The sequence below is a fragment of the Acomys russatus genome, chromosome 2, assembly GCF_903995435.1.
Source record: "Acomys russatus chromosome 2, mAcoRus1.1, whole genome shotgun sequence".
In the NCBI taxonomy this organism is placed as follows: domain Eukaryota; kingdom Metazoa; phylum Chordata; class Mammalia; order Rodentia; family Muridae; genus Acomys; species Acomys russatus.
This window is the reverse complement of record NC_067138.1, coordinates 16,671,824-16,693,596: the sequence shown is the minus strand read 5'-3', so window position 1 is coordinate 16,693,596 and position 21,773 is coordinate 16,671,824. Positions and strand designations below refer to the sequence as shown.

Sequence of the window (21,773 nt, the reverse complement as noted above, 5' to 3'; positions counted from 1 at the left end):
GAGCGGCAAAGCAAAGGGTCTTTGGAGAAAAATGTTCCCATAGAGGACTCCCCCAAGAGTCACACCATCACAAACACCATCAGGTTTTCCAGTTACTGTAAGACACGTGCCTGCTCAAAATGAGGGTGGAGGTTTTGATGAAATGGCATGGAGTCCAATAGATATGTTAGATTTAAAACATTTTATGGAATCTATTGTCAGGTATGAATTACATTTCACTTTCTTTAAACAAATGCTATGTAACTGGGCCATGCAGCATAGACTTATTCCCCAAGATTGGAAAAGTTTTTCAATGGTATTAGAAGCAGCACAACAACTACAATGGTTCTGATGGTGGCGAAGGGAGGCAGAGAGAGTAGAATAAGAAAACAGAAGAAGGGAGATAAATGTTAGCAAAGAGCAATTACTTGGTGGAGGACGATGTGCTGACTTAAGACAACAGTCCAATATGATGATACAGTGATCAAACAATGTCTTGCTGCAGCCTTAAGAGCTTGGGATATAGTGGAGGAACCTGGTAAGATAACCATTCCCTTTACTAAGATATTTCAAGGGCCTGGGGAAGCCGTCACTGGATTTTTGCAGAAATTGGGATCAGTGTGAGATAGAGCAATAATGGATTCTCACACCAAACAGGCATTGAAACTCATTATGGCATATGAGAATGCTAACATGGAATGTAAGAGGGCAATTAGACCCTTAAAGGAAAGAGGAGCTCCATTAGATGAATAAGAGAAACAGTTAATATTAGCTTTCTAGAACATCAAAACAATACAGTAGACAAACTATGGCCAGAGGTCCCAGATGATGATTCTTGCAATAAACAGTGATGAAGCTAGGGGTGAAATAATACTTACTTCTGGGGAAGGTAGTAAAATGAATAATCAGGAGCAACTGCAAGCTATAACCATTGTCCAGATTCAGACAGATATTGAGTTTCCAAATTCATAAGAGGGGCCACTGCTGATGTACCAACAGCCTTACCCCTAAAATACATATTCTTTGCTACAGACTAGAAATTAAATTGCCGTTCTATTTCTGATCTCCTTTTCAGGTGAACTAAAATAGAGCATTGCAGAGCTTCAAAGACACTGTTTTGCGAAGTGTCCTTGAAAACACCCTCATCAGAGCTTGATGACATGTTTGTAGAATGAACACTTCTCATTCCAGGCTCATTCAGTCTCTGGGACTGGTGTTTGAAAAGTGTAAGTTTAAAGCTAATTTTCCATAGATGGTTCCTATGTGTACCTTTGACTGTGAGACTTCCATACCATCCAACGTGAGAGGCAGATATAGTTGGGCCTTTTCTCTTGTAAAAGATTCTGCTCCCTCAGGAAAACACCAAATGGCGGATGACGCCAGTGCAGCGGGAGGGCCCGGAGGACCCGGGGGCCCAGGATTAGGAGGGCGAGGCGGCTTCCACGGAGGATTCGGCAGCGGTCTTAGGGGCCGCGGTTGGTTGTGGATGAGGCCATGGCCGTGGCCGTGGTCGAGGCCGCGGGGCTCGTGGAAGGAAAACAGAAGACAAGGAGTGGATCCCCGTCACCAAGCTGGGCCGCCTGGTTAAGGATATGAAGATCAAGTCCTTGGAGGAGATTTATCTGTTCTCCCTGCCCATTAAGGAATCCTAGATTATTGACTTTTTCCTGGGTGCATACCTAAAGGATGAGGTTCTCAAGATCATGCCAGTGCAGAAGCAGACACGGGCTGGCCAGCGGACCAGATTCAAAGCTTTTGTCGCTATTGGGAACTACAATGGTCACATTGGTCTTGGTGTTAAGTGCTCCAAGGAGGTAGCCACTGCTATCCGAGGAGCCATCATCTTGGCCAAGCTTTCCATCATCCCTGTGCGGAGAGGCTACTGGGGGAACAAGATTGGCAAGCCACACACTGTTCCATGCAAGGTGACAGGCCACTGTGGCTCTGTTTTGGTGCGTCTCATCCTTGCCCCCAGAGGCACTGGCATTGTCTCAACTCCTGTGCCCAAGAAGCTACTGATGATGGCCGGTATTGATGACTGCTATACATCAGCCAGGGGCTGTACTGCCACCCTGGGCAACTTTGCAAAGGCCACTTTTGATGCCATTTCCAAGACCTACAGCTACCTGACACCTGATCTCTGGAAAGAAACTGTGTTCACCAAGTCTCCTTATCAGGAATTCACTGATCACCTTGTGAAAACCCACATCGGAGTGTCTGTTCAGAGGGCCCTGGCTCCAGCTGTGGCTACCACATAAGGGTTTTTACAAGAAAAATGAAGTGGATTAATTCTGTTAAAAAAAAAAAAAAAGATTCTCACTCCTTCTGGTATTTATGCTTTTGGTGCTCTAGATAGCTCTATTTAGTAGGTAAGTGTACCTACTAAATTGGAAGTATCCTTAGCACTGTGTAAGTGCATCCATGCCATGACAAAGAACATGAAGATAGATGAAAATTGTCCGTAAGAGAATATGACACATGACATATGATCTAGCTGCCTGTTGAGTAAGTTATGTGAAGTCATCCAAGGTGCAATCTAGTTTGATCCTGATGCCAACTAACTCATCCTACAAGATATGAATTTTTGCCAACTATTAGCACTTTTTCAGGGAGGAGTAAGAGAGGAGCTAGAGGTAATCCTGAAATGATTGCAAATGCGTAATGCTAATTTATTCCATTATTAGAAATGTTGCTCAGGTGCTGTTTATTTAAAAAATACTGATAAAAATCAACAGAAAGATAGGGGACATAGTAAAATGTATAATAAGTATTTGTGAGAATTAAAGCTTATCAATAAGCATCATACCTTGGAAGCCAAAAGGATTCTAATGAAGTCAAGTTAAAAGTAAGCACAAAAGACACTGGTATATGTTCAGGAGAGTTCCTGGAAGCTGGGGATGCTCACTCGCTCACTCACATGAGAGCAGCTCTGAGGTTAGGAGTCACGGAGGCAGGTCTTGTGTTCTCATCTTGAAGGTGTGTGCTTGTGGCTCTTTATTAGGAATAGTGAGTTATTCTTGCTAATAAAATAACTATTAAAAATCAAATCACATGCTATCCTTTATACAACTACTATGACTATTGTTCTAATAAATACATTTTGAAGGCAAAATCAGTTTTTTAAGGTTATTTTTTCTTTTTTAAAAATTTATTTTATTAATTTATTCATATTACATCTCAATGGTTATCCCCTCCCTTGTATCCTCCCATTCCTCCCTCCCTCCCATTTTCTCCTTACTCCTTAAACTGGCATTTTTTACTCATGATTCAATGTAGTGATGTTAGTCTTGCCAGGCAATATTGGATAATATTAGAATATTATTTAATGCCATTTAATAGAATTTCTAGTATTTAAACATTTGTTTGCTTGTTTGGTTTTTGGGTTTTCAAGACAGGGTCTCTCTGTGTAGCCTTGGCTGTCCTGGACTCACTTTGTAGACCAGGCTGGCCTCTAACTCACAGTGATCCACCAGCCTCTGCCTCCCAAGTGCTAGAATTAAAGGCTTGAGCCACCACACCTGGCAGTTGTTATATTCTATTTGTGGATATAAATACTAATACCATAATATGTGTCATTAAACACTTATGTATAATGAATAAGTATAGAATGATGTTAGTAATATTTTTAAAATATATAATTTTGAGAAATCTTGAGCATTTTTAGGAATTCCAGTTTCTTATTTTTGAGTCACAAACATAAGCATTTCCATTAACAAATTGGAAACATTAAGGACGTTAAAAAATAGCTTTCAAAAAAGGAGATAAATCTGGTGGATTTTCTTTTTTTTATTTTATTTTTATTTTATTTTTATTTTTATTTTTATAATTTTTATTATTTTTAATTAATTTATTCTTGTTACATCTCAATGTTTATCCCATCCCTTGTATCCTCCCATTCCTCCCCCCCCCATTTTCCCATTATTCCCCTCCCCTATGACTGTTCCTGAGGGGGATTACGTCCCCCTATATATTCTCATAGGGTATCAAGTCTCTTCTTGGCTACTTGCTGTCCTTCCTCTGAGTGCCACCAGGTCTCCCCCTCCAGGGGACATGGTCAAATGTGAGGCACCAGAGTACATGAGAAAGTCGTATCACACTCTCCACTCAACTGTGGAGAATATTCTGACCATTGGCTAGATCTGGGAAGGGGCTTAAAGTTTACCTCCTGTATTGTCCTTGGCTGGTGCCTTAGTTTGAGCGGGACCCCTGGGCCCAAATCTGCCTATCATATTGTTCTACTTGTAGATTTCTAGGACCCTCTGTATCCTTTTATTTTGCTGTACTCCCATGCGTCTCTCATTTAGAGTCCCAATAGGATGCCTTCCCCTCTGTCCCAGTTTCCTGGTAAGTGAAGGCTTTTGTGGGACATGCCCCTTGGGCTAGTATGCAGATATAAGTGAGTATATACCATTTGATTCTTTCTGCTTCTGGGTTAACTCACTCATTATGATCATTTCTAGCTCAATCCATTTATCCACAAATTTCGGGAATTCCTTGTTTTTAATAGCTGAGTAGTATTCCATAGTGTATATGTACCACAGTTTCTTTATCCACTCTTCTACTGAGGGACACTTAGGCTGTTTCCATGTTCTGGCTATTATGAATAAGGCTGCTATGAACATGGTTGAGCAAATTTTCTTGTTGTGTGCTGGAGCATCTTCTGGGTATATTCCAAGGAGTGGAATAGCTGGGTCTTGAGGAAGCCCTATTCCAAGTTTTCTGAGATAGCACCAGATAGATTTCCAAAGTGGCTGTACTAGTTTGCATTCCCACCAGCAATGAAGGAGTGTTCCTCCCTCCCCACATCCTCGCCAGCATGTGGTGTCGCTTGAATTTTTGATCTTAGCCATTCTGATGGGTGTAAGATGGAATCTCAGAGTTGTTTTGATTTGCATTTCCCTGATGACTAAGGAGGTTGAGCATTTCTTTAAGTGTTTCTCAGCCATTTGATACTCCTCTGTTGAGAATTCTCTGTTTAGTTCCAAGCCCCATTTCTCAATTGGGTTATTCGGTTTGGTGGTGTTTAATTTCTTGAGTTCTTTATATATTTTGGATATTAGACCTCTGTCAGATGTAGGGTTGGTGAAGATTTTTCCCAGTCTGTAGGCTGTCGCTTTGTTCTCTTGACAGTGTCTCCTGCCTTACAGAAGCTTCTCAGCCTCATGAGGTCCCATTTATTAATGGTTGACATTAAGGCCTGGGCTGTTGGTGTTCTGTTCAGGAAGTTGTCTCCTGTGCCAATATGTTCCAGGCTCTTTCCCACTTTTTCTTCTAAGTGGCTTAGTGTCTCTGGTTTTATGTTGAGGTCTTTAATCCACTTGGATTTGAGTTTTGTGCAAGGTGACAAATATGGGTCCAGTTTCATTTTTGTACACATAGACCTCCAGTTAGACCAGCACCATTTGTTGAAGATGCTATCCTTTTTCCATTGAATGGATTTGGCTTCTTTGTCAAAAATCAAGTGACCATATGTGTGTGGATTCATATCTGGTTCTTCGATTCGATTCCACTGATCAACCAGCCTGTTGCTGTGCCAGTACCAATCTGTTTTAATTACTATTACTTTATAGTACAGTTTAAGATCAGGTATGGAGATTCCTCCGGAGCACCTTTTATTGTACAAGATTGTTTTAGCTATTCTGGGTTTTTTGTTTTTCCATATGAAGTTCAGAATTGAACTTTCAATGTCTTTAAAAAATTGAGTAGGTATTTTGATAGGGATTGCATTGAATCTGTAGATTGCTTTTGGTAGGATGGCCATTTTTACTATGTTAATTCTCCCGATCCATGAGCAAGGAAGATCATGCCATCTTCTCAGGTCATCTTCAATCTCTTTCTTCAGAGTTTTGAAATTTTTTCATACAAGTCCTTCACTTGCTTAGTTAGGGTAACTCCTAGATATTTTATATTGCTTGTGGCTAATGTGAAGGGTGTGGTTTTCCTAATTTCTTCCTCTGCAAGCTTGTCATTTGTGTATAGGAAGGCTACAGACTTTTTTGAGTTAATTTTGTATCCAGCCAATTTGCTGAAGGTGTTTATCAGCTTTAGGAGTTCTCTGGTGGAGTTTTGAGGGTCACTTATGTACACTATCATATCATCTGAAAAGAGGGATAATTTGACTTCCTCCTTTCCCATTTGGATACCCTTGATCTCCTTTTGTTGTCTTATTGCTCTGGCTAGAACTTCGAGTACTATATTGAAGAGATATGGAGAGAGTGGGCAGCCTTGCCTTGTTCCCGATTTTAGAGGAATTTCCTTGAGTATCTCACCATTTACTTTGATTTTGGCTATTGGCTTGCTGTATATAGCCTGTATTATGTTGAGGAAAGTGCCTTGTATCCCCGATCTCTCTAAAACTTTAAACATGAATGGGTGTTGAATTTTATCAAATGCTTTCTCTGCATCCAAGGAGATGATCATGTGTTTTTTTATTTTCAGTTTGTTTATATGGTGGATTACATTGATGGATTTCTGTATATTAAACCATCCCTGCATGACTGGAATGAAGCCTACTTGGTCATGATGAATGATATCTTTGATGTGCTCCTGTATTCGTTTTGCAAGTATTTTATTTAGTATTTTTGCATCTATGTTCATAAGAGAAATTGGTCTGAAATTCTCTTTTTTTGTTGAGTCTTTGTGAGGTTTAGGTATCAATGAGACTATGGCCTCATAGAATGAATTTGGTAATTTTCCATCCATTTCTATCTTTTGGAGTAGCTTGAAGAGTATCGGTATTAGCTCGCCCTTAAAGGTCTGGTAGAATTCTGCACTGAAACCATCTGGCCCTGGGCTTTTTTTGGTTGGGAGACCATCAATGATTGCTTCTATTTCTGTAGGGGAAATGGGACTATTTAGCTTGTTTATCTGTACTTCATTCAACTTTGGCAAGTGAAATTGTTCAAGAAAATCGTCCATTTCCCTTAGATTTTCAAATTTTGTGGCGTATATGCCTTCAAAGTAGGATCTTATGATTCTTTGAATTTCTTCAGTGTCTATTGTAATGTCTCCCTTTTCATTTCTGATTTTGTTGATTTCAATACTGTCTCTCTGCCTTTTAGTTAGTTTGGCTAATGGTCTGTCTATCTTGTTGATTTTCTCAAAGAACCAGCTTTTGGTTTTGTTGATTCTTTGGACTGTTTTCTTAGTTTCTAATTTGTTAATTTCAGCCCTGAGTTTGATTATTTCCAGGCATCTACTCCTCTTGGGTGTTTCTGCTTCTTTTTTTTCTAGGGCTTCCAGTTGTGTTGTTAAGATGCTTATGTGCGATGTTTCCAATTTCTTTTTAAAGGCACTTAGTGCTATGAATTTTCCTCTTAGCACTGCTTTCAATGTATCCCACAAATTTGGGTATGTTGTTTCTTCATTTTCATTGAATTTCAGAAACTCCTTGATTTCTTTCTTTATTTCTTCCCTGACCCAGGTGTCATTTAGCAGAGAGTTGTTTAGTTTCCATGTACGTGTAGGCTTTTTGTTATTTCTGTTGTTGTTGAATTGCAGCCTAAGAGCATGGTGATCTGATAGGATACAAGGTGTTATTTCAATCCTCTTGTATCTATTGAGGCTTGCTTTGTGACCTACGATGTGATCAATTTTGGAGAAGGTTCCATGGGGTGCAGAGAAGAAGGTGTATTCTTTCTTGTTTGGGTGAAAGGTTCTATAGATATCTGTTAGATCCATTTGACCCATGGCATTGGTTAATGATGTTATTTCCTGGCTTAGTTTCTGTTTCAATGACTTATCCTTCAGTGAGAGTGGGGTGTTGAAGTCTCCCACTATTATTGTGTGGTGATCGATGTGTGGTTTAAGCTTTTTTAGGAGATCTTTTACAAATGTGGGTGCCCTTGTATTGGGAGCATAGATGTTCAGAATTGTGATGTCATCTTGGTTGACTTTACCTTTGATGAGTATGAAGTGTCCTTCCTCATCCCTTTTGATTAATTTTGGTTGAAAGTCTGTTTTGTTCGATACTAAAATGGCTACACCTGCTTGCTTCTTGTGACCATTTGCTTGGAATATTTTTTTCCAAACTTATACCCTGAGGTAATGCCTTTCATTATGGGTGAGATGTGTTTCTTGGATGCAGAAGAATGTTGGATCTTGTTTATGTACCCATTCATTCAGTCTGTGTCTTTTTATTGGAGAATTGAGGCCATTGATGTTGAGAGATATTAATGACCAGTGACTGTTAAGAGTCTTAATTTTGATGTTGTTTCCAGTCGAGCATTTGTGTAGTTGTGTTTTTGCCATGGGATAGTTATCTATTTCCTGGGTAGTTTTGGTTGTAGCTTGACCCTTTGGGATGGAGTTTTCCTTCTAGTACCTTCTGTAAAGCTGGATTTGTGAATAGGTACTGTTTGAATTTGTTTTTGTCATGGAATATTTTGTTTTCTCCATCAATTTTTATTGATTATTTTGCTGGGTAAAGTAGTCTGGCTTGGCATCGGTGTTCTCTTAGGGTTTGCAGGGTCTCTGTCCAGGCCCTTTTGGCTTTTATGGTTTCTGCTGAGAAGTCAGGTGTAATTCTGATAGGTTTACCATTAAATGTTATTTGGCCCTTTTCTCTTGCAGCTTTTAATATTTTTTCTTTGTTCTGCATGTTTTGTGTTTTGATTATTATGTGGCGGGCAGTTTTTCTTTTCTGGTCAATTCTATTTGGTGTTCTGTAGGCCTCTTGTATGTTTATAGGCATCTCTTTCTTTAGATTGGGGCATTTTCTTCTATGATTTTGTTTAGAATAGTTTCCGGGCCCTGGAGTCTGATGTCTTCTCTTTCTTCAATGCCTATTATCTGTAGATTTATTCTTTTCATCGTGTCCTTAATTTCTTGGATGTTTTGTGTCAGGAGTTTTCTAGATTTGGCATTTTCTTTAATGGTTGATTCAATATCTGTGATTGTATGTTCTAGCCCTGAGATTCGTTCTTCCATCTCTTGGATTCTGTTAGAAAAGCTCACCTCTGTGTTGCTCGCCTTCTTCTCTGAGGTCTCATGTTCTCGTTTTTCTTCTGTCTGTGTGTTTATCATTGAATCCATTTTCATTTTCAGATCTTGAACTGATTTTTTGATTTCTTTCATCTGATTTTTTGTATATTCCTGAGTTTCTTCCATTGCCTCTTTATAGGTCTTCAGAGCTTGAACCATTTTATTTATTTCTTTCATCTGGTTGTTTGCATTTTCCTGCAATTTTTCCAGTTCCACTCTATGTGCTTCTTTTATGTCTCTCACCTGTTTGTCTGCGTCTTCCTGCATTTGATTATGAATTTTATTTGTTTCCTCCATTATCATCCTCATTACTAAGGATTTGAGGTCATTTTCTTGTATTTCCGTTGTATTTGAGTTCTCTGGGTGGTTTTCTTTGGGATAGCTGGAAACTGGAGACGCCATGTTGTTTTGGTTTTTTTTTGCGTATGCTTTTTCGTTGTCCTTTAGACATCTTGCCATCTTTGTTTTTGTTGGGTAGCTTCCAGAGTTGAATGGAGGGTGTCTGACAATAGATTAACTTGTTTTCTCACGATTTCCCTAGGCTGCGAGCTCAAAGCTTCACTGGTGTGGATGTTAGGAGGTTAGCCCTGTTGTTCTGGTCTCTCACAGCCAGTGATCCTCAGCCCCCCCTCTGCTGTGGATCCTGCAATTGTTCTGGGTCTCTGAATGAGCATTGGGTCAGGCCAAGGTATCCACAGCCTTCTGTGTTCCCTGCCAAGTCCAGCCAGGAGCACTGGGACCGAACCACGGGCAGAACTCAGCTATATTCTCAGGGCCTGAACCGTCTGCCAAGCTCAGCTAGGGATTTTGGGCCCAAAATGCACACAGGGTCCAGCCAGAATTTTTGGGCTGGGACTACGCACCAAGCTCTGCTAGGGCCTTTTGGCCCAAAGTGCGTGCTGTGGTCAATTATTGACTCAGGGCCTGAACTGACCACCAATCTCAGCCAGGAATTCTGGATTCAAACTGCACACTGTGTCCAACCAGAGTCTTAGAGCTGGTGGAACCGTGAGCTCTGTCCAGCCTGCGCCACAGCAGGAGAACTGCGGCTGCTCTGAGTTAGCGCCAGTGGTGGAACAAGTGCTCCGCCCAGACTGTGTCACCGCAGGGGAGCTGCCGCTGAGCTGACGTGGTGCCTAGTGTGGAGCTGCGAGCTCAACTAAGCCTGTGCCACAGCAGGGGAGCTGTGGCCACTCTGAGTTAGTGCCTCAGGCAGAATTGCTTGCTGGGCTGGGCCAGTACCCGGGACTCTGGGGCCGAACTGTCCGCCGAGTCCAGTCTGGGTCCAAAGGCTCCACGCGACCCAAATCCTGCCCCGAGTCCCCTCTCCCGCAGCAATTCCCACCAGCCACCACACCAATCGCCTCCACCGGAAGGCTATGAGCTGCAAACCTCAGCTACCGCTGCTGGTGGTGCTGCTGGTGCTGCTGCCTCTGCCGCTCCGATCAGAGAAAAACCACGCTCCTCCCGTGTGCAGGGGCACGCAGGTCCTCTGCACCCTGGTCCCTCCGAACCGTGGAGCACTCCCGCTGCCGTGATGTTCGGACCTCGGTGTTCCTGGCTCAGAAATCTGTGCAATTCCCTGAATTGTTCACTGGAGCCTCCAAACGCGGTCCACACTGCTCGCCGCCATCTTGGATCTCTCTGGTGGATTTTCTTAAGTATATGATTTAGAACTCTTGTAGATAAACATACTTGACTATGTGTGAGGTTCAAACTCTGGATTCATTAAGAAACAAAGTGGGAGAGCCGGGCATGGTGGGGCACACCTTTAATCCCAGCACTTGGGAAGCAGAGGCAGTCAGATCACTGGGAGTTCAAGGCCAGCTTGGTCTACAAAGTGAGTCTAGGACAGCCAAGTCTACACAGAAAACCCCTGTTTTAAAAAACAAAAACAAAAACAAACAAACAAAACAAAACAAAAAAACCAAACCCCCCCAAAAAAAGAAAGAAAAAGAAAAGAAAAGAAGAAAAAAAAAAAAAAAAAAAGAAACAAGTGGGGACCTCCTGGCCAAGTGCAGGCCACACCAGCCAGAAAAACAGGTATGCCACCTGAATGTGGAACTCTCCCATTTGCTTGATTCAGTTCTCACAGACCCAATACCCCTCCATCCCTACCATTGCTGTGTCCCAGCTGCCAATTCAAGCAAAGACACCTCGTTCAACCAAAGACCACACCAGCAGCCAGAAATCCAGGTAGGCCACTTTCCCAAGGACCTCCTTCACTCTTTCAGTGTTCTTCCTATCCCCAATGCTACCTTCCCTCCTTATCATTTTGTCCCAGCCCACAACTTGGGTGGAGACTTTCTGCTAGACCAAAGGTCATGCCAGTTGCCAGAACTCCAGGTAGGCTGCCTGCCCAGGGACCTCTTTGTATTCCTTAGTGCCTCCCCACTATCCCCAATCCCACTCCTCTCCTCATTGCCATGTCCTAGCTCCAAACTCAGGCTGAGAACCTCTGCTCAACCATAGGCCATTCAGACCAGAAGATCAGAGAGAAAACAAAACCAGCTAACAAAACACTCATCCAACAAAGACAAACTCAGAACTTGGCACCTAGATATGTATTCACACCCCAAAGCCAGATTCCTAGACACCAGCGTGAGAAAACAACAATAGCCAGGGCAACATGTTACCACCAAAGCTCAATTACTCTACTACAGTAATACTTGAATATTCCAACACAGGTGACGAAAAAGAAAATGACCTTAAAACTAACTTTATAAAGATGATAGGGATCCTTAAGAAGAAGTGAATAAATCCCTTAAAGAAATCTAGGAAAATAAAAAAAGAGGAAATTAATAAATCCCTTTTTAAAAGTCAAGAAAAAACAGTTAAAGGAAATGAATAAAACTGTTCAAGAACTGAAAATTGGAATAGAAGCAATAAAGAAAACACAAACTGAGGGAATTCTGGAAATGAAAATTGGATTAGAGAGATGGCTCAGCCATTAAAGGTTAGGCTCACAATCAGAAATATAAGAGTGGAAATGAAAATTTAGGTAAGTGAACAGGAACTACAGGAGCAAGTATCACCAACAGAATATAAGAAATGGAAGAGAGGGGAGACTCCAAGATGGGGGCAGCCAGCACCCACAGTATCTGAGTAGCAGAAGATCTGAGACTGTGGACCAAGTGAGTGACCTGGCTGTTGACTCCAAATTACCAACATCTGTGTTTCCCAGACAAAAGGAGGCATACCAGGAACTAGGGACATACAATTTCAGACCCACTGGGGATGGCTCCTTGGTGTAAGGGACACACATGGTCCTAGGCTTCCAGGATTCGACACTGTCTGCCTACCAAAACGTGACTCCAGGAGCAGACAGCTCTAGCATCCAGATATCAGACTTTTCCTGCCTTCCAGAGTACAACCCCTGGATACAAGGAGCACATCCCTGCCTCTGTTCCATGGTTCTACCCACCCCCCTGTGGAGATCAGCCAGACAGTAGGAGCATACAGGGTCCCTTTCCAAGATGGCAGCACCCCGTGAAGTCTGAGTACCAGGAATGCAGTGACTGCAGAGCAAGAAAGTGGCCATGCTTCTGACTCCAAAACACCAGTGTACATTTGTATTGGGAGAGAGAGAGAGAGAGAGAGAGAGAGAGAGAGAGAGAGAGAGAGAGAGAAAGACAGAGAGAGAAAGACAGAGACAGAGACAGAGAGTGAGAGAGGATTTCAGCTGCCAAATATGCATGATACCACTCTCAGATCACCCAGCTACTTCTACCATCCTGAGGAGAACTCCAGCTCCTAGAGATGTGCAGATCCAACCTATTGTTCTGACCATCTCGATGAGTCCTGCAGGACCTCAAGATAAAAAAGGTTAGAAAAACACAGCCCAACTGGGACACAGCCATTAGAGAAGAACTATAGGCTATTCCAGGAGATCAAGCTCCCAGCCCACAACACAGGGCCTTCCCTGCATCCCCGAGAAGGCCAGCAGGCTCCAGGAACAGCCAGCTAACACCAGGGACAATCAGAGGGCTAGGGGCCAATGTTAAGAACACAATCAACAATGACCAGGGCAATAAGGCACCACCAGAACCCAACTGTCCTAATACAACAAGCTCTGGATATCCTAATGCAGCTGACACACAGAAAAATAGAAATAGTCATTAATGGTATCTGAACCAAAAAAAAAAAAAAAAAAAAATCCTAGGGACAGATGGTTTCAGCACAGAATTCTACCAGACTTTCAATGAAGAGCTAATAAAAATACTTCTCAAACTATTCTACAAACTAGAAACTGAAGAAACATTGCCAACCTCTTTTTCTGAGACCACAGTCACATTGGTATCTAAACCACACAAAGACCCAACAAAGAAAGAATTTCAGACCAGTTTTCCTTATGAACATTGATGCAAAAATACTCAACAAAATACTCCCAAACTGGATCTAAGGACACATCAAAGATATCATCCACCACGATCAAGTAGGCTCCATCCCAGGGATGCAGATGTGGTTCAATATATGGAAATCCATCCTATAAACAGACAAAGAAAAAAAGTTAAATGATCATCTCATTCGATGCCTAAAACACATCCAACAAAATCTAACCCTTGATGAAAGTTTTGGATAGATCAGGGATACAAGGAACATACATAATCACAATAAAGGCTATATACAGCAAGTTGAGAGCTAATATCAAACTAAATGGAGAGAAACTCAAAGCAATCCAGCTGAAATGAAAGACAAGACAAGGCTGCACATTCTAATCATATCTCTTCAAAAATAGTACTTGATGTCCTAGCCAGAGCAAGAAGACAACTAAGAGAGAGCAAAGGGATACAAACAGGAAAGGAAGAAGTAAAAGTATCACTATTTACAGATGAAATGATATTATACATAAGTGACCTACCCTTCACCCAATTCCAGCAGAGAACTCCTACAGTTGATATACACCTTCAGGAAAGTAATTGAGTAAAAAGTTAACTAAAAAATATCAGTGTCCCTCCCATATACAAACAACAAACAGGCTGAGAAAGAAATTAGGGAAACCACACCTTTCTCAATAACCACAAATAATATAATGTATCTTGGTTTAATTCTAAACAAGCAAATCTGAGACCTGCATGACAAGAACCTCAAGTCTCTGAAGAAAGAAACTGAAGAAGATATCAGAGGATGGAAAGCTGTCTCATGCTCATGGAACAGTAGGATTAACATAGTAAGACTGGCCATCTTATCAAAAACAATCCACACAGATTCAATGCAATTCTTATCAACATACCAACACCATTCTTTACAGACTGTGAAAGAAAAATTCTAAACTTCATATGGGAAAACAAAAACCCAGAATAGCTAAAAAAAAATCCTATACAATAAAAAACTTCCATCCCTGATTTCAAGCTATACTACAGAGAAATAGTAATGAAAACTCTATGGTACAGGTATAGAAATAGACTGATTGAATCCTACATTCAGAAGTAAACCTTGACACCTATGGACAGTTGATTTTTGACAAAAAGCCAAAATGATACAATGGAAAAAGAAGCATATTCAACAAACGGTGCTGTTCTAACTGGATGTCTACATGTAGAAAGATGCATTTAACACCCTGCACAAAACTCAAGTCCAAGCAGATGAAAGATCTCAAAACAGCACACCATACATTAAATCTAATAAAGAAAATGGAGAAGAGCCTTGAACTCATTGCCACAGGAGAAAACTTCCTGAGCAGAATACAAACAGCTCAGGTTCTAAGAAGAATAATCAATAAATGGAGCCTCATGAAACTGAAAAGTCAAAGCATACTGTCAATAAAACAAAACAGCAGTCTACAGAATTGGAAAATATCTTCAACCCTACATCTGACAAAAGGATAATATCCAAAATATGTACAGAACTCAATAAATTAAACACCACCAAACCAGATAATCCAATTAAAATTGGTATACAGACCTAAACATAGAAGTCTCAACAGAAGAATCTCAAACGACCAAGAAGCCCTTAAAGAAAGGCTCAAAGTCCTTTGTCATCAGGGAAATGCAAATCAAAATGACTTAGATTCCATGTTGCAAATGTCAATCTGGTTAAGATAAAAAACTCAAATGACAGCACATGGTGGTGAGTATGTTGAGCAAGGGGAACACTCCTCCATTGCTAGTGGGAGTGCAAACTTGTGCAATCACTATGAATATCCATTTGCCACTTTTTCAGAAATTTGTGAACAGCTCTACCTCAAGACCCAGTTATACTACTCCTGGCTAGATACCCAAAAGATGCTTTTCTATACCACAAGATTTACTCAATTATGTTCATAGCAGCTCTGTTCATAACAGCCAAAAACTGGGAACAACACAATTCCTCAACTGAAGGAAACTGGTACATTTACACAATGGAATGCTACTCAGCTATTAAAAACAAGAAAACCATATATTTTCAGTCAAATGGGTGGAACTAGAAAGATCATCCTGAGTGAGGTATTCCAGACCTAGAAAGACACATATGGTAAGTACTTACTTATCTATATGTGTATATTAGCCATGTAGTACAGGATAACTATACTACGATCTATAGACTCAATGACCCTAAGTAATAATGAGGACCAAAAGGAAGGTGCTTGTCTTACTCAGAAGGGGAAATGAAATAGACATTGGAAGTGTATGGAGAGGAAACTGTGTAGGAGACGGGATGGGGAGGGTGAGGATCAGTTGTGAGGAGAGAGGGGGGTTGGAGGGGAGAGGGCTCAGTGAAAGAAGGGAAACAGATGGGATGGGGGCATCTATGGGACAATCTGGAGACCTGGGATCCATAGGCTCCTGGGAGGATATGAGGGCAGCAGGGAATATGGAGTCTGAATTAGCCACTTTGTATATCCAGACAGGACTTCCAGTGGAAGGAAGAGGACACCAATCTACCCATAAAACTTTCAACCTAAATTTTACTGTGCATACAAATGTGCACAGATAAAGATGGAGCAGGGATTCTGGGAATGGTCAACCAATGACTGGCCCCACTTGAGAACCACTCCATGAGCTAGAACCAACTCCTGACAATTATTAATGATACTCTGTTATGCTTTCAGACAGGAGCCTAGAATAACTGTCATTTGGGAAGCTCCATCCAGCAGAGGATTAAAACAAATGCTGAGACCCATGCCAAACATTAGTTGAAGCTCTGGGAATCTTGTGGAAGAGTTGAGGGAAGGATAGGGACCTGGTGGGGACAAGAGCTAAGAATACCAACAGCATTAACTAACTGAGCCAACAACCAAAGAACATGCACGGACTAGACATAGGCCCCCTACACACATATACCTGATGGGAATCTTGGTCTTCATGTGGGTCCTCTAGCAATTGGAGTAGGAGCTGTCTCTAACATGAATGAAGTTTCCTCCTTTTGGATCACTTTCTCCTTGCTGGGCTGCCTTGCCTTGTCTCAGTGGAAGAGGATGTACTTAGTTCTGATGTGATTTGATCTGTTGGGGGTGTGTTATTACAGTTGCGGGAGCTCCCCTTTTCAGAGGAGAAGGGAGGGAGCGATAAATGGGAGAAGAGGTTGGGAGGTTGGGACTAGGGGGAGAGGAGGGAGGGGGCTGTGATTGGGATGTAAAGTGAATGAGTAAATAAAAAATTTAATGAGAAAAAAACCCAATAAACAAAAACAAACTACATAAAAAACTTCCAAAAACCAAAAGCCAACCAACCAACCAATAAACCAACCAAAAAACAAAAACAAAAACAAAACAAACTCCCCCTCACCCACCAATAATGGATCTATTTCTAATGAAATTCTGCTATACTCATAGATTGGTGCCTAGCTCAATTATCATCAGAGAGGCTTCATCCAGTAATTGATAGGAGCAGATACAGAGAATCACAGCCAAATATCAGGCAGAGCTCTGTGCCCCAGAAGAGGAGAGGAAGGACTGTTGGAGTCAGAGGGCTCAAGGACACCAGAAGAACATGGCCAACAAAGTCACCTAAGTAGGCCTCATAGGGGCTCACAGAGACTGAAAGGCAATCAGGGAGCCTGCATGTGTCTGAGCTAGGTACTTTGCATATGTGTTATGGTGTGTAGCTTGGTGCTCTTGTGAGACTCTTAACAGTGGGAGTGAGGTGTCTCTGACTCTTCTGTCTGCTTTTGGGACCCTTTTCCTCCTACTTTGTTGCCTCGTCCAACATTGGTATAAGGGTTTGTGCCTAGTCTTATTGTGACTTTTTATGCTGTGTTTGGCTGATATCCCTAGAAGGGTTGTTCTTTTCTGAAGGGAAACAAAGGAGGAATGGATCTGGGAGAGAGGGAATGTGGGGGGATATAGGAGGAGTGGAGGGAGGGGAGATCTTGCTTGAGATGTAGTATATAAAAGAGTAAATTTTAAAACTTAGAAAACTATGAAAAAAGAAGCAACTGGAGGTTGGGAAATGATATAAATACAGTACAAATATATGAATATTTAAAAATTATCCTAAATAAAATATAATAAAAATATTCTCTATAAAGGGAGGTGATAGGCAAAAGGAATGAAAGAACGGCCATGGAAATACATAGAAAATACATTCAGTGAATTTTGCAAATGTAACAAAGCACAAACTACAAAGAGATTTAAAATATTGTTCTGGACGATGGAAAAAAAGGAGTTCAACACCTATAAGAGAACGAGTTCCTTAAAGTGCCCAGAGATGACTGGGAATGGCAGCACGTAGAGTAGAGCCATTTTTTTTTGCGATTCCCAGAAATGATTGAAGACACAAGCTCTTAGATTGGGAAGCATAAGATGTCTCAATCAGGGAGAATCAAGATTGCATAGTAAGAGAGAAAAATATTTCCTTATAAAAGAATTAAAAAAAAAATCTCTCTTTGTCCTTGTGGTCATACTCTAAGATGCTTAGTTGGTGACTGAAACTGTCGATAATGCCAACACTGTAGGTGTCATGCTGTCTTCTGAAAAAATATGTCCACATAAAAGCTTCATTTAGCAATTGGACACAATAAGAGCTTAACAGCTGTAACAATTAAAATGGAATAGTTATAAAACATTGTTATAAAACATTATAATTAAAAGAAGCAACCAGAGAACTTAGTGCTGGCTCCCACATAAGCACACAAGACAAAGAATGAATACATGCCACTGTTGTCACAAATATCAGAAAAGTCGTATTTTCTCATGTTTAAAAGAAAGAAAATCCTGTGACCTGAAGCAGTAAGATTCCAAACTGGGAGTAAATAAAAGTGATGGTGACCACATTGGACAGATTTGACTTTACCAAGAGCCAAGTGCCCTGCTCAACCCAGGCCTCTAGAGAGTCAATTTTTAGAGGTCACTGTGTTAAATCCAGTTAGCAGGAAATGATGTTGTCTTAGCTTACTACTGGGACATTACGGCATGGTGCTTGGTTCTGCTGTCACTGTCACTGTGAGCTGTGACAACTGAAGTACTGTTGGCAACTAGCTTGGTACAGTTGTTGGTTTTTTCCAGACCAGACACTATGATTTTATTGTTATTAAATATGGTCCTTTTGAATAACATGATATTAGACTATAGAGAGTTATTTTTTTATTAGTATGTTGTTTTGAACTACAATGACTAAACTTTTTTTTTTTAATCTGTCAACTTCTAGCACCTCAGTACATCTTAGTCCATGTGCTTTGGGAGGGAAAGAGTGGACAAACTGAAAATAGATTCAGGTCAAGACCCAGGTTAAGTCCAGACACAGTAGTAATATACAACAAAAGGAACAAATTGGCCCTTTTATTTCTTTATCCAGATTTTTAAAAAATCAAGTTATTAATTTGAACACGCACAAATGTGTATTAGGGTCTTTGTAGCATTTTCCCAAAACACTTTCCCCCAAGGTCTTTGTTTGACTGGCTCCTTTACCTCATCATATTGAAAGGAAGATGACTATTCATCTCCTACCAAGCAAGGCTTTTGTTCTAACTCCCTTTTATTATATACTTTGTAAAAAAAAAAAAGCACAGTTTCTCTTTTTGGCACCTATTATATTTTATAGCAGTTGATTTTTTTTCTAATTTTCTTCTCCCTTTTCTTTACACACTAAACACATGGTCTGGCTGAGACCAGCCAGCTGTAGCAGAGACACAAACCATAGTGGCTGTATGACTCTCACAGGAAACCCTTAGCTGAGCCTAGCCTAGCTCAAGTTACTGACTCACAGAATTGTGACACCATAAAATTCTTGGTTTTCAAGCTGAGAGCTTTATGATTCTTTATTATACAACTGCTAACTAGTGGACCCTACAAAAGGTTACGATACATGGCTCCATGGCACATTCACAGGGCTTAGGATTTTTCACTTTTCCTCAGCTAACATTCACTTATTGAAATATTCCATTCATTCCAGTCTACTCTAAATCAGACCATCCTTTGACTCTGTTTCCTAATTCCACTTATCAATGACTGAATGTTTTTACTTGGATTTTTTGAGCCATAGGCTGTTATGAAAAAATAACAAAGTAAGTGCATTGCTAAGAAATAATGAATGATATCTAGTCTGTTTCTTCCAGAATCTTTTGTGTTACTTTTCAATTCTCATTAAGAAGAAAAAGTTGGAAATGTGACAAAACATGTGTTGTCAGTCAATTTTCTCTGTGTAAACCATGTGGGCATTTGAATATGAAGTGCCCTTCAGTCCCAGGCTTGTGATAAATCCTGGGTCCCTAGCTGCTGGAAGTAATTTGGAAGATTCTTCAAAAGTTAAGTAGCAAGGATTAGAAGAAAGATGTAAGACAGGAGCTGATCCTTGAGGATATCGTGCCTTGACCCCTTTCTGTCTCACTGTGTTTCTTATTTTCTAGGAAACAGCTCTCCTCTGTCTTGTACTCTTGTCACCATGATATTGTGTGATAAGAGGCCTAGAAATATGGAATCAAAAGGCCATGGACTGAGACCTATGAAGCCATCAGTTTCCCTTTAGTTGTTACTGTTCCCTTCAGTTGTTAGTGAACTAACAATCCCTTTTATTTTAAGGTAATTTAAACTTTTATGCTTTGTCAAAGCTTGTGGAGGTAGCAAACCAATGTATGATTTGACGTAAGGCCCACTCTGTGAGATGGAACACATATCCAACCCTGCTTGGGTGGCCTGAGATTAACTAGCCCAAGGACTTATGGTAAAACCAAATATTACTGTTCTAACTGGTGAAAATAAAAATGTAAAGGGCGAGAGAGATGGCTCAGATGTTAAGAACACTGGCTGCTCCTCCAGAGATCCTGAGTTCAATTCCCAGCAACCACATGGTGGCTCACAACTATCTATAATGAGATCTGGTGCTCTCTTCTGGAGTGCAGGTGTACATGCAGGCATAGCATGGTATACATAATAAATAAACAAATCTTAAAAAACAATAAAAAATAAAAAACAATAAAACTATTTCTAATGACTTCCTTCAATACTATTATATCAGTGTCTTGCTCAGCCACCATCAGAGAAGCTTTCTCCTTCAGCAGATAGGAATAAATACAGACCCATAGCTAGATATTATGGAGAGACTGAGAGACATTGGAACACTCAGTGGAAACTGGGAAGTCTCCATCAATTTCTTCCCATCAAGGGCTAGGCAACCATGTACAAGGGAAAGCTGAAAAGTATTGTTTCAGACATGAGGATATGTTGTAGAGGCTTTACTTGACAAAGTTCCACAAACCTCCAACTGTCCAAAATGATCTCTAGACATCAAGTTTAGGTTTTGCTTAACAAAGTTCCAAAGATCTCCAGCTGATCACCACTGTCCCTAAATATTATGTATGGTCCAGGTGTGATGTTGTTTAGGAATCTGCTATTTCTCCTAAAACTGTTTTTTCTCTTTATTTCTCATGGCTTAGGGAAATCTTTTTCTCACAGAAAATGTTAAAGGAGGGCATCTGGCCAAAGGCTTGAGGCGATGATAGAGTTTTTTGGTTCTGACTGTGAGCCCTTTTTACTATGTTAAAGGGGCTCATGTCCCATGAGCATGGGACATATTTCTATCCTTTGATATCTTCTTTAATTTATTTCTTCAAAGACTTGAAGTTCTCATCATTCAGTTGGCTTTTGACTTGCATTAGTATTTCATGTAATTACCAAACAAAATGGAGCAGAAAAGACATTCTTACCTTTCTACAGTGAGCTCTTCCAAGTGGACTCAGGATGAAGTAATTTCACAGTCCATTTTTGAAACACAAAAAATATTTTTAAATATAGCCTGATTATTAGGGGATTTAAGAAATTTAGTACTTAGAGTGAGAGTGGATTAAAAATAATGAAGCATTTATGGATCCAATATAAGTAGCTTGATGCCTCGGCATGCTGTAAAATAACGTGGAGGGGATTAGTTGTGGACTGGCTTAAGTTGATCAGGAATACCATGGGCATCCATAATACTAGCCTGGGTAGCTTTAATATATTCAAATTTTATAATTACAAAGTAAGAATGCTAGCTCTGGAATCTAGCCACCTGGATTTGAGTTCTGATCCCATTACTCAACACAGAGGGGACCCAGGTGAGTGATTGTATTCTTAGCTTCACCGAGAAGAGGGTTGTGATATGATGGCCTGTTAAGGTTCTTACATCAGTAGAGTATGGTGCATGTAAACTTACATAACACATTTTGGTGGTCTCCATCTCAGCCTCAATTTTCTTTACTCTTTACATGTTGAGCATGGTAGCTTATGTCTGGAATTCCAGAATTTGGGAGGCTGAGACAGGAGAATTGCCATGAGTTCAAAGCCAGCCTGGGCTACCATCTAAGAACTTTCCTTAGCCCCTCATCACCCCCCCTCAAAAAACACCAAAAAAAAAAAAAAAAAAAAAAAAAAAGGAAAACAAACACAAGCACTTGGCAGGAAGAGGTCCTTCTTTTCTCCA

General features: G+C 40.6%; 1 pseudogene; it reads left to right on the top strand.

The window, feature by feature from the left end:
* Window positions 1-1,345: 1,345 nt before the first annotated feature.
* LOC127206548 (40S ribosomal protein S2-like) lies at window positions 1,346-2,237 on the top strand (annotated as a pseudogene).
* Window positions 2,238-21,773: the final 19,536 nt, after the last annotated feature.